Source organism: Strongylocentrotus purpuratus, unplaced genomic scaffold (genome assembly GCF_000002235.5).
Source record: "Strongylocentrotus purpuratus isolate Spur 01 unplaced genomic scaffold, Spur_5.0 spur5_scaffold_19, whole genome shotgun sequence".
Lineage (NCBI taxonomy): Eukaryota > Metazoa > Echinodermata > Echinoidea > Camarodonta > Strongylocentrotidae > Strongylocentrotus > Strongylocentrotus purpuratus.
In genome coordinates this window covers 29,923,421-29,936,421 of record NW_022145604.1, presented here as the reverse complement: position 1 = coordinate 29,936,421, position 13,001 = coordinate 29,923,421, and the positions used below count along the sequence as shown (strand labels likewise).

Sequence of the window (13,001 nt, the reverse complement as noted above, 5' to 3'; positions counted from 1 at the left end):
ATTAAAAAATTCTAACCAAAATAATAAGTGAATAATATACTCATGGACATCGACCAACCGTGTCACCTACCTCAATGACTGTTGAGTATTGTCCTTGTTTCAAACTAACTACTCTTCCCACACGAGGGCTAGCTGGTTACATCCGGCATAGTCCTGACAACAATAAGACATCGGCAGAGCATGAAGGCGTGTCTCCTTGTGTAATCCAGACTGGTCCTATTGAAGGATTAGAGCTCTACAACCTGGAGAGATAAAGAAAGAAAACACATTGGTAATCATTACAAGACATTCTTGGTGTAAGGTCAGTCTCCGCTGTGCTCTTCTTACGTAATAATGATAGAAAATGAACTCACAAATCATTTGCGTAGCTCTGATATCAAATAGTGAAATAAGAAAAAACGGGGAGAGAAGGAAGGGTAGAGAAAGAATGGGAGAGGGATATCAAAGTTGAAAAGAAGTTGATTCGACCCCCTCTTCCTATGGCCTTTTCCTCTCCAGCTCAGTTGGTAGAGCAGTGGTCTCGTAATCCGGCTACCCGGATTCTTAACCAACCAGACCAATGCTACACCACTGCAAAATATTGTGTGACAAGTTTCTGATCTTCACACTGTGCATAGACTTTGCAAGTAGTAACAAAGAACACACATACAGTATATTTCAGTACTTTCTGTTTAAAAATGTATAAATGTCAAATTCATGAACAGAACAAAACATAGCTATTTCTTTAACAATAACTCATCAATGATTTTGAATTCATGATTCCAAAACCTCCTCCTAATACAGAACCAGAGACGCCAAGGTAAAAGATCGGCGATGCGTGACATTTTCATTTTTCGGCGCGCGAGCGCGCGTGCGAGGGTATAACACACGTATAGGTATGGCGTTTTTTTTTAATCTAGCGCGCGCCGTGTGTGAGAGCCGTTTTCAGATCCTCCAAATGCGTGACGTCACGCCTAATGCGTGACACTTGGTAGCTCTGCAGAACTGTCCTTCAACTATTAAGAATAACTTCTACAGTTTTGTTCAAAAATGCATCAGCAAGATCAGTACCCGACATCCTCTTTAAGCCATCACTATGGCAACAGCTGAGGTGATGCGATCCTCGAGGGGGAATCTGAGTTCACAATCATCCGTGATGTATGCACCATGTGTGCATGACAGCGTGAAGATGTTCTCATGAAGGGGTTAGTTATGCAGATGCTTAGCATGTCGAGAAGTGCGAGGATGAAAATAGATTTCAACACTCATGTTCAGTAGTCAGTACACTCTCACATTTGTAGGTATTATTTATGCTCATGATTAGCCTAAGTGTGAAGATGAAAACAGATTTCCAAAATGCACACTGCATAATACATGTATCCATGTATACACTGATCGTAATGATGCATTCTCACAGGAGTAAATGAGTATATTGGTTTCATCAGATTTCAGCAGTTATTGGTGTGGTGGGAATGTAATTCTAATTAATCTTTCTTTCTCTTTTTACTTGAATTAGGCCAGAATTAAATTAAAGTCATGAATCATGATACATTAATTGTTACATGGTTAGAAAAGGAATTTTTAATCCCTTAAAAGAACCTTGCTAGAGAGACATTGACATAAATGTAACTGACATAGAATAACAGATTACCATGGAAAAAATCCATCAATTGATGTCACTTTTAACACCAATGTCACACTAAAAAAAAAATGAAAATACACATTTGCAAAAACATGCTGTGAAATACAAAAATATCCAACTATTTGTTTTGAATATAACATTTTCTATCCTGTAATATACATCTGTTCATCATCATCATCATCAAACATATTCCCATTATTTTATAACTGACAATAAAACAAATAACTGTAATAAAGCAAACCACATCATTCAATTACTAACAAAAGTCAAGTTCAAAGCCACAGCCCACATACTGTGGATATGATTAAGAACAAAATCGGCCAACAGTCTCCATATCATCAATCACAGTCAAAGAATATCTGATGCCTAAAATGCATCCTTTTCTTTCAAAGTCACTGGCCATTTCAAAACCAACCACAGGCATATTTGGTTTGTGTACTTAGGCTGCGGCGCCTCCATCATTAACTGAAATTGAATTTCAGTCATTGCAAATTTATCTCAGGGATGAATTTTAATATGGAAAGTGGTATAAATATTGGAGTAAATGTGGCAGAAATGATTGACAATCATTCCAGTTTTTGATCTGTCAGTGTGTTGCTAAATTGGAATGAATTAAATTCAAGGGTAATGGTTTGCTTATTAATTTTTTACAAGATTGCCATTAACTAAAAGTATTTCAATCTATGTAAACACTAGTCATATCAGATGTATACAAAAGTTGAATCTACATATTTATCCTACATTTGTAAATATAGGTATTTTGATTCGTTTTTCCAGAGGATTTGTTCAAATATTGTTTTAAAAATCACCTACAAGTCAAAGATGATAATATCAATGTGTCTGTTTCACAATTAGTGAATACATTAGAGGATAAATGTAAATTAGGATACAATTGTTCAGACAGCCTTGACTACGTTTTTTTTTAAATGTTGTTACAAATGTAATATAATTGCTTTGTTTACAGAGTCTTGAAATGTTAGGAGTAAGTGCTAAGTAATGGTCCTTGTAATATTATCAATGTCATATAAAAGAAGCTTTAAGGAAATAAGGAATATCATAAATTTCTTAAAAATGGTATGGAAAATCCTGCGGATGAGAAATTTGTTCAATGTACTATTAACTTATTCAAAAAGATAGTGGTTTCTTTCTCTCTAAATGCCTGTTTTGTTACATAAGGCCAAATAAAATTAAAAAAACATGTTTAGCATCCTGTTTTTTTCAAAAAATAGGAAGGAGGAGGCCCTGTTTTTTCTTTTTTTTTTCTTTCAAAATGGCCGCTCAAATGGCTGCTCGGTACATTTTCCCTGACAGTCGGGCTATTTTTCAAGATGTCCGCCAACATTTTTTTTTTTTTTTTTTTATCAGAAATAGATTGATTTTTAGCAGTGTTTTACATGTTTTTTTCTTTAAAAAAAAAATTCAAAAAAAAAATCAAAAATAATTTAAAAAAAAAAAAAAAAAAAAAAAAAAATGGAGGCGGCCCCCCAAAAGGAAGCGGGCGGGGACGCTAAATATGTATATTTTTTTAATGGCCTAATTGCTGGGCTTTCTTCTCAATCTCAGTTCCCTTTTTATTACCAACAGTGCATGTAACCGGAAACACCTTACAAGTCCTATTCATATGGGGCTTGTATAAAATCCAAAAAAGTTCCCAATAATCCCTGATAATTGTCCCTTTGAGCCGAACTAGCCCAGGAGAAAACTTACCAATGCCCTGGACTATGGAATATCTTGAATGAGAGGAATCAGGAGTATTGCCACCAGAAAGACTTAGGATAAACAAACAATTCTGGTAATCACTGAAATCATGCAAGTGATACCTTTGGTTAGCAGATTAGCGTTTATTTTTAGTGAGAATACATGGAAGTGGAAATCGTAGAACAAGAAAACCGTTGAAGGAGAAGGAGAAGGCCATTTTATTTCTCTCTGTTTCCTCAAGTGTTTACCGGTAGTTAACAAACAAAGAACGTATTGTATGTAGTCTTGTGACCTGCAAATAAATAAAATCAAATGTTATTCAAAATAATCTAGCTTGCCAAAAAATCATCACTACTGCAATTGCCCAATCTATTGAAGATCATAAAAGTAGGAAAATGTACCATACCCAGTACTCATTTTCCCTAGTTGATTGGACATTGTGTTATAAAAAACGTTAGGAAATTTTGATTTTGATTTTTCAATCATGAATATCTTGATAATCTGACAGGCGATCGGCTTGTAAAAGTCATGGGATTCCTGACTGAACTAAAGGTTTATGATTGCAGCATGAGCCTAATCCAGGATTTTGTTTCAGAATCTGAGGCAATTATGTTACCGAGTCACTTTAAGAATTACTCTTGTTGAAATTGTTGAAATTTAGTTTATCCCTGGTACAATCATTGCCAATAGTCAAGAGTGGTAACACAGATCTGCAACAAGTACGTGTATCTTCTAAAATGATTCAAAATCCAGATAAGCTGGACTTCCAGACACACTTACCTAGTTTTGAGCAAAGCAGAGTAATTATTTCCAGACGTATATTGTTCCGAATATCCTCATTCGATCGTTATCAAATTATTCCTCTCCATTCAAGTCCTCCAAATGGATGTCCATTTGCGGTAACGACATGAAGAAAACTAACTGCGATCGACCCTCACAATACCGCCACTGCGATGATCATCCCTCCTGACTGTGCAAGTAACAATGTACACAGCGGAGCTACATGAAGATAAGCACTAAAGTACAATGGCTTGGAGAGCCCCGACAGTCAACCAGACGCGAAGCACAATAGACACTCCAATGTGCTCACCTATGAAAGACAAACAATATAAATGCACTGCTAGCTCAGTGTGGACTCCAGCCCCGACTGGTAACGGCCACAATAATGCGTCAGGCTTGACTTCTCCGCCACAATCCTCTCAAACTGAAACACAATGCCGCGATTGATTTGGGGGAGGTTGGTTTAGATTGAGAGAAGTTTTTTTTTACAAGCTTGTCCCATGACATATTAGGGTGTCTCTAGGAGGAGGGAGGGAGATTCAAGAAAAACTTTACATCCCACTGAACATGAGTGACATCAGAGGGATAAAGATGCTCAAAAGAAGATATGGAAGAGTTCTCTTATACCCATTCTTATGAAGCTCTAAAATCGAAATTTCACATAAGTTCTGCATTAAAGACAACTTTACAACAAAAAATTAATCATAATCATACAGTTACAGTAATGGTAAATTCAATAACTATACAGCTATTGTTAATTTAGCTTACTTTTTCTACAAATGTCTAAGATTAGGAATTTTTTTTAATGTCAATTGATCTCTGTAAACTTTTACAAGTGGAAAACAAATTTCTGAATGGAATATAAATACTTTATTTTTCAATTTCATTTTTTTTTTCAACTTTGAAAGCTATGTATGTTTGTATCAGTAAGCAAAAAATTCATGACGTTACATAAAAATGTTTGACTCACTTGGTGTTCAGGCGACTCTCTCATTTTTCCTTTATACAATTAAAAATTGAGGTGACTGCCACTTATTAACAATTTTTCTATACATTCCAGATACATTATAAAAATATCTTTCATCTTCATAATATTGAACAACTTTGGTTTTCATTACAACAAATACAGGAAGCCTGTTTCTTAGCTTTGCTGAGAAAATGTGTTGCTTTATCAATGTTACTATGCAATTAAAGTGCATCATCAAGAGAAATTCTTGGCAATTGGATGGAATGTAATTTTTTGTTCAGTCAGGTGGGTGTTTCACAAAGATCCTAAGTCGAACTTAACTCTAAGTTGGACTTAAATATTATGGAGAGCCATTTGTAGCCTTATAATGAAATACATTCAAAAGCAGAATTCAAGTATATTAGACTTTTCATAAATTCCACATCAAGAACATGAAATCTCCCAAGATAATAGAAAATATGAATGATTTGAATCAACATTTTATGCCTTTTAAAATAATTTATACAAATATTTTCAATGATGCTAACGGCTTTCCATAATTTTTCAAGTCCAACTTAGAGATAAGTTGAACTTAGGATCTTTGTGAAACACCCCCCAGGTGTCAGTACTCGTTGGTGTGACCACGGTATGAACTTCATTCATGCAGGAATCAGAATCTAGCTGCAATCAATTCATATATTCAGCGGTTCACAAAATATGAAAGAAGATGACACAAGCAGAGGTGGGATTGAAAGGGATTGGACAAACAAAGGAGGGATAGCAGAAAATACATGAACAAAAGAGGTACAATGAAGGAGGGTAAGAGGGAGAGGTAGAGGGAGAGAGAGAGAGAGAGAGAGAGAGAGAGAGAGAGAGAGAGAGAGAGGTAGAGAGAGAGAGAGAGAGAGAGAGAGAGAGAGAGAGATACATGTTTCATGTGTGTAATAGCAATACAAAGTTGTCTTCGTGCAGTTGTGCTGCATGATAAAACTGAAACATATAGTCAAACCTGCTTTAGTGATCACATGTATAGAAAGACCACATTTTTTGTTTCCCTTGAAAATGGTTTCTCATTGAAACATGTACAAAGAAAGTTAAGAAACCTGTACATATAAGACCCCCTGCCTATAAAGACCACTTTTCTTGTCTCCCTTGTGTGGTCTTTATAGACAGGTTTCATTGTATATGACTATCTTGACTTGATGTGAAACTGTGTCACATGATCTAATACATGTTGAAATGATATTGTACATATTATTGTTTTGAATTGTTGCATAAAATTTGTTGTCAAAACAGCATTACATTATGTCATGGTGCAAAGTTTACCCCTACAAAAACGATTCCCCCTTCAAATTATCATAAAAACAAACTTATACTGACTCAAATTTATTACCCTATAAAATCAAAGACCTTTGTCATCTGCCATTATTGACCTGTTTTAACGAGGGGTCTTTAAAATATGAATCCAATCATAACCCTTGTTCTGGGTGTGTGCATTTTATCGCTTGTAAATGGAATGAGTGATTTTGAATTCAAGCGCCGCCGGCATATCCAGAATGATGATCTATTTATGATAACCAGGGGTATAATTTTTCTGAATCCTATCTCCTTTGCCCATCTTCATATAGCCTATAAAGGAGTGTTTTTCAAATCACCAGTGTCTATTTATATCCCATATTTGTTGGTATATTGGAGCTGCACATGCTATACATCAATACAATTCCATGCCTTCGAAATCTCAAATAAATCATGAATATGGCAAATATGATTCATTAATGGACTAACTAATTGCTCGAAAATCAAAGAATATGAATTAAGACTTTAATCAATGCAATAGTGATTGTTCGCATTCTATTATTATAAACATCGCAACTCAAGACTATCCTGCCTTCTATTTATTTTGGTACAGATAAATGAAACAAAATTTTATTTCTATTGACAATATCTCAAAAATTTGAAAAGTAAAACATCATTGTCACCCCCCCCCCCCCCCAACAAACAATTCAAAGTTACTGCCACAACATGCACATATGTGCTTGCCAAAGATCAACAAAAAAGTGGGACTAATTTATGTTGCAGCAGTGCCTGTTTGTCTCTCTTATCTGCAATCTATTTTGAAGGCTAATTACACCGGTTAAACATAAAAATGTAAATACTGTACATGTATCTAAATGTATGTAAGGTTACTAAGAAGATTTGTAATAGGACACTGCCCTGATTTAAAGTATAGCATGGATGTAGGCTCTACTTTCTATAGTAATCAGTTTGAACATTTAAGCAGTTAACTAAATCATTCGTATACAAATAATTAGATGTTAACTGTATAATACACTGTACATGAGGTGGGGGGGGGGGGAAGGGGGGGGGTAGCACAACAGAAACAGAAGATATACCAGTATTTGTTAAATTAAGAACAAATAGGCCTAAACCCAAAACAAAATTTAATGGAAAATATATGTCTCATAATATTCCAAATGACCAGTTTAGGACTACATCTGTACTTTAAATAAAACAAAAATTATTCTTTTCACCCTGTGGAAAATGGGGGGGGGGGGGGGGAGGGGATGTGTAAATTTATTTCTTTACTCTTTTATTTTTACCCTAAAACTCAGTCTCAGTTAATAGGAACAAATAAATTTACCAAAAATAGCTGTCAGATTCTAAGATTTCAACCCGTGATACCTATGAATCTATTGATGCTCCTCAAAATGGGGTATGGTTTAATAGGGCTGTGTTCAGGTGTTTGGAGTGCTAGGGAAAAAATATACGGGGGCTTAGGGCAAATTAGCCCCAGAAATGCAAAAAAAAAAAGCCCCCGAAAGTCATAAAAGAGCCCCCCAAAAATGTGCATAGAGTTCAATGTAAAACAAATTAAAGAGTGTTATTTTCATGCAAGCAAGCTTGAAAAGTAGCCCTCCAAATTGTTAAAGTATTATTTTCCCTGTCCAGAAGCGCCTTGTTCTACTTATTGGCAGACTAAACACTAGAATTTACTAATCTTTTTATTTATTTGGAATCTGAACAAACACCTTTGTAAAAAATAATCACCAAGGTTTCAAGGGATAGTGCTATATACCTCCCAGCATCCTCTGATCTAAACTTCTGTAATCCGTTTGGTGTTGTTGGTTTGAGCCTTCTAGGGGCTGTGTTAGGAGTGTCCTGTTCTACTTATTGGCAGACCAAACACTAGATTGATACCAGTTATATTTACTCACAAAAGAAAAGCCATGTCCCCAGGACTGCAATACACATGTTGACCAAACTTGAAAGATAAAGAGTCAAACTAAAAGCAAATAGAGGACCAAGGGTCCAGTCATATACAGCTGTCTTGGCTGCTGTCGTGATGTGGGAAGAGAGATTCTAGCTGCGGCATTATAGCACCTACATGTAGAAACAATATTTCATTCACAGACGTTACATGGTTGACGTGCCTTTGTGTTTGAGATAACAAAATAATACTCTGTACTTTTCTTAAATTATTAGTACTTATGATATCAATTAAATTCTCCTATTCAGGGAGAAAACAATTTTTAGGTTTACATGTACATAAACTAAGTTTAAGGGGTCCGGTCAACATCAGTCATTTTGTACTTAAGCAATGATGAATTTTAAAGGATTGAAAGGAAGAAAGAAAGTTAACTAGTTAAGATACCTGTATTTGAAAGAAGAAAATATTGCTGGCTTATATACAGATCAAAGGCTGGGCTACATGCACATACTGATATCAGCAGAAGTCCACACTAGGTGGTGTGTGGGACACATCATTACATGGGTGCCAAAAAGGGAACACTGCCCCCCCCCCTCCCCCCCCCCCCCCAGGGAAACAAATATTTTAAGAATTTGGGGGGCTACTTTCCAGCTTGATAACTAGAAATATCGCAATCTGTATTGCCGCGCAATGCGAATGTATCCCCCGGCAGTGGCAGCGATTTTGTGTTATCCTTATGTGGAAGGAGGGACAAAGATTCCCTCTCCTCTTTGTGAAACAAAAGGATGACGTAGAGATTGCCGCAAGTGGCTCAGACTATTGTCAAGACTAGGAGCAGCATCACTAAAACAATAGGTGTGTAGATCAGATTATGATGCATATTTATAGAAAATTTGAAAGAAATGTGATTTGCATAGCGACACAAGATATTCCTTTAAATATGACCTTTGACCCTATAAGAGATGGAATACTGGGGGGTAGCAGCACCAAATTTGTGGAGGTCTAGAGTAAACTATAATGAACCTTAATACAAGCAGCATCCCTAAAATCTATAGGCTTGTAGATTATACCAAGAAACACCTTTGTTCAAAATTTGAACAAAATCCCTTTAGAAATGTGGCCTATAGAGCACACACAAACCATCCACAAAAATATGGCCTTGTACCCTATAGAAGATGGAACACTGGGGCAGCATCACCAAAAGTTATAGGTATGTAGATTATACCAGGATACACCTCCATACAAAATTTGAAAGAAATCCGTCAAGAAATGTGGCAGTTAGAGCGCACACTAGAGTGCACACAAGACATCTATCAAAATATGACCTTTGACCCTATAAAAGACGGAACATTGGAGGCAGCATCACTAAAATCTATAGGCTTGTAGATTATACCAAGATACACCTTCGTTCAAAATTTGAACAAAATCCCTTTAAAAATGTGGCCTATAGAGCGCACACAAACCATCCACAGAAATATGGCCTTGTACCCTATAGAAGACGGAACACTGGGGGCAGCATCACCAAAATTTATAGGTATGTAGATTATACCAGGATACACCTCCATACAAAATTTGAAAGAAATCCATCAAGAAATGTGGCAGTGAGAGCGCACACAAGAATATGACGCGGCGGCGGCGTAACGCTGCTGAATCCAAAGTACCCCACCGGCATACTGCCGGGGGATACAATAACACTCTTTAATTTGTTTTGCATTAAACTCTATGCAATTTTTTGGGGGCTCTTTTATGACTTTCGGGGGCTCTTTTTGGCATTTCGGGGGCTAATTCGCCCAAGCCCCCCCCCCCCCCCCCCATCAAAAGTTGTAAACAATTTTTAAACATGGTGCCCGTGTATACAGACCCTAAACACGCTCACTATTGCAATCCCTACCATGTACCGCTTGCAAGACCAGTGAGTCTGGAGCCCAGCACTAGGGCTTTGGGGCAGACACATAAATGTAGTGCGAGGACTTACTTATTGAAAACAGAACATACAAAAAAAGTCATGAGGTACATGTAGAGCATGGTGTAAATTTTCACAACCTCAAACATTTTATTGCAAACCAAGCTATTGACTTATCTCTAAAATCATTTCCTCGGGCATGTTTTAATTCCACTCAAACACTTGAACCAATCTGTTTGGGTCTTGGGAGGATAAACACATCAACACAAAACATGGATTAGAAATTATAGCTCTTTTATGCCCTCACATCTACCCACATCATTAGAAAAATATTGCCCCAAGACCCAAAATATGAAAATAACCGTCAAGAAAAGAAGGGGTCTTGAATCAAAACCTTCTCCTGTAATTCACAAATGTCTTCTTTTATACTGCGGAGGAAGTTTGGCGGGCAGCTGTTGAACAGGAGTTCACCTAACGGCACAACAAAACTGGTTTATTCAGGAGAAGAAAACGTTTTCATTTCTGGGGATTTTGAATGGATGGCTTGAGAGTAAAGGAACCAGAAGTCTATTGAAATGGCTAGCTGCTTTTGAGAGCCTTTTGATCTCAAGAGGATTGACCTCTGTAACCTCAATTTAATTTGATGAAATAATATTAGGAGGCAAAGTTTACTGGTCAATGGCCATGGTCACAATCGGACTGGACTTATCTCAGGCCACTGACCTTCAAAGCAAGGTATTTCTAGGTATGCTATTACAAACTTCTCACCTGCTAAGGCTGCTATATTTCTATTTTACGTAATGCGGAATAGATTACACTAGTGGACACAAGCATATGATTCAAATATTAATTACTCACTTCAATTACCTTCTTTTCCTAACGGTTATTTTTTTATGGGAGGAAAATATATTTTGAAACAATGTTTGTAACTTGTACAAACCTTCAAGCAACAAGAGGTCTAGGGTTGCTATAAATCAGGCTCAACTTATGATCTGGGATATAGTTTAATGACTATCTATTTCTGCAACTAATTAGTATTTAGTAAGTTTTTTTACTTATATTAGGCCATTATCCAGCTCAATGTATTTTTAGCCAGGGTTGACACTAAGCCAAACTCTTGATCTTGGGAATTTATATTTATGTAACAATGAAAGGATTACGAAGATTTAAATCTTAGTTTTATACGAACTAAATCTTGAAACTTCTTTGTATAACATTTCTGTATGCAAAACATTAATTTTGTAATTTTCACATTTCACAAGCTAAATAAACAATATTTTATGTGAAGGAGTCCACCCAAATTGGAATTGTTTCAAAGAAAAAGGTCTTTATTTCTCACCCAATAGGAATGCTGTTGATGCCTAATGGTTTTGTTTATAAATATGATGTGAATTTCAAAGCAGTGCTTTACAAGCATGACCACAGTCTGTTGTAGATTTTTGTTTACACTACATTAACTTTGTTTACTTTTTGTTTTGCTCTCCTGTTCTCATTGGTTGTTTGGGTTAATGAACACCTATTCACAATTACATGCTGCATTAGCACTGGCCTCCCATTTCCTCCTAATCAGATCATTCTTAATGGCTTGTGAGGTTGGTAAAATAAAGAAGTAAAGGGGCGAGTCGATTGCTTAAAAACTAAGAAGAATGAAATGTGGGTTGCTTTGTCTTTTTTCGTCTGTTTGTTTGTTTTACTCTCCAGTTTCACATCTTACAATGTACTTACAGGAAGTTGATGTTGAAAGTTGGAACAGTTAAATCTTTAGTTACATGTTCTCACTCAGTATTATTAAAACGCAATGGAAGTTAAAACCACATGATACGAAAGGTGCAATTGAACTCTTGATTATCGGGATAATGCTTCAAGGTACAGTCCAAGTGATAATTCATAATAGGAGGCTAAATCATATGGGTAGGTAGAATTATATTTCTTTGAAATTACTCCTCTAGAATTTATGATTCTTATCAAAATTAGATTCACTCTACAAACCAAAAACATTTGATAAGTTTGTGAATGGTTCAGATTTGAGAGAAAAATTTCAAGCTGTATTAACTGAATTACAACTGACACAAGTCACACAACACTGACTACTTACATACAATTCATGCAAGTTTCTTGCTACAAAAAATGTTGTTTACTAATGATGGAAGTTTCTGGTAATTGCTGTCTGAGAGCTAGATCCAACCTCAATTCACTATCAATGAATCAAAAAATATCCTGGAGCAGATAATAACAGATGACAAGGGAAACGCTCTCGGCGGTCTCGCCTGCATAACGTAATATGATAAACCAGAACGTCAATGAGGTAGCGCTCATCCGCATCTCTCAACAACAAATATCGTAAATTTTATGTGGTACACTTTTGAACTGGTCAAAAAATAAAAATTTGATGCCCTGGAAGGGACATAATTTCATTTCATTTGCATAAAGTACCATAAATAATCAATGGAGCAAAATCTCAAAATTCTGTTTTCGATGATGATGCTACAACATAGTCCAAGTCTGTTGACCTGAAATGACCTTTGACCTTGACTTTGTGTTCTGAAATTCTACTCACATGATTGGGGATACTTGATGACCCTATAGTCAAAGTTTCATTGACTAAGAACCTATACATGTACATGTACTTTAAAAATTATATCGAAAATTCAAAAACTTTTTGATGTTGACGCCGCCGTTGCCGTCACCATCGCAGCCATCACCGGAAAAGCGGCGCCTACGTCTCGCTTTTTGCTACGCAGGCGAGACAATAAAAACGGTAACATATCTAACAAGTAAGGTAACAAGTGGATAAACAAAATCATTTCTTTATAAATGTAATGTTCCTGGGAGAAATTTCAATTAT

At 36.2% G+C, this 13,001-nt stretch overlaps 1 protein-coding gene across 1 annotated transcript in view; it reads right to left on the bottom strand.

The window, feature by feature from the left end:
* The window catches only part of LOC105442235 (ly6/PLAUR domain-containing protein 6-like), a 44,059-nt gene extending 39,498 nt beyond the window's left edge, over positions 1–4,561 (bottom strand). Inside the window, exons 1-2 of the mRNA XM_030990842.1 lie at positions 4,100–4,561; positions 71–242 (exon numbers count right to left, since the gene is read on the bottom strand). The gene's annotated coding sequence lies outside the window, so the exon portion shown is untranslated. The remainder of the gene's footprint in view (positions 1–70; positions 243–4,099) is intronic.
* Positions 4,562–13,001: the final 8,440 nt, after the last annotated feature.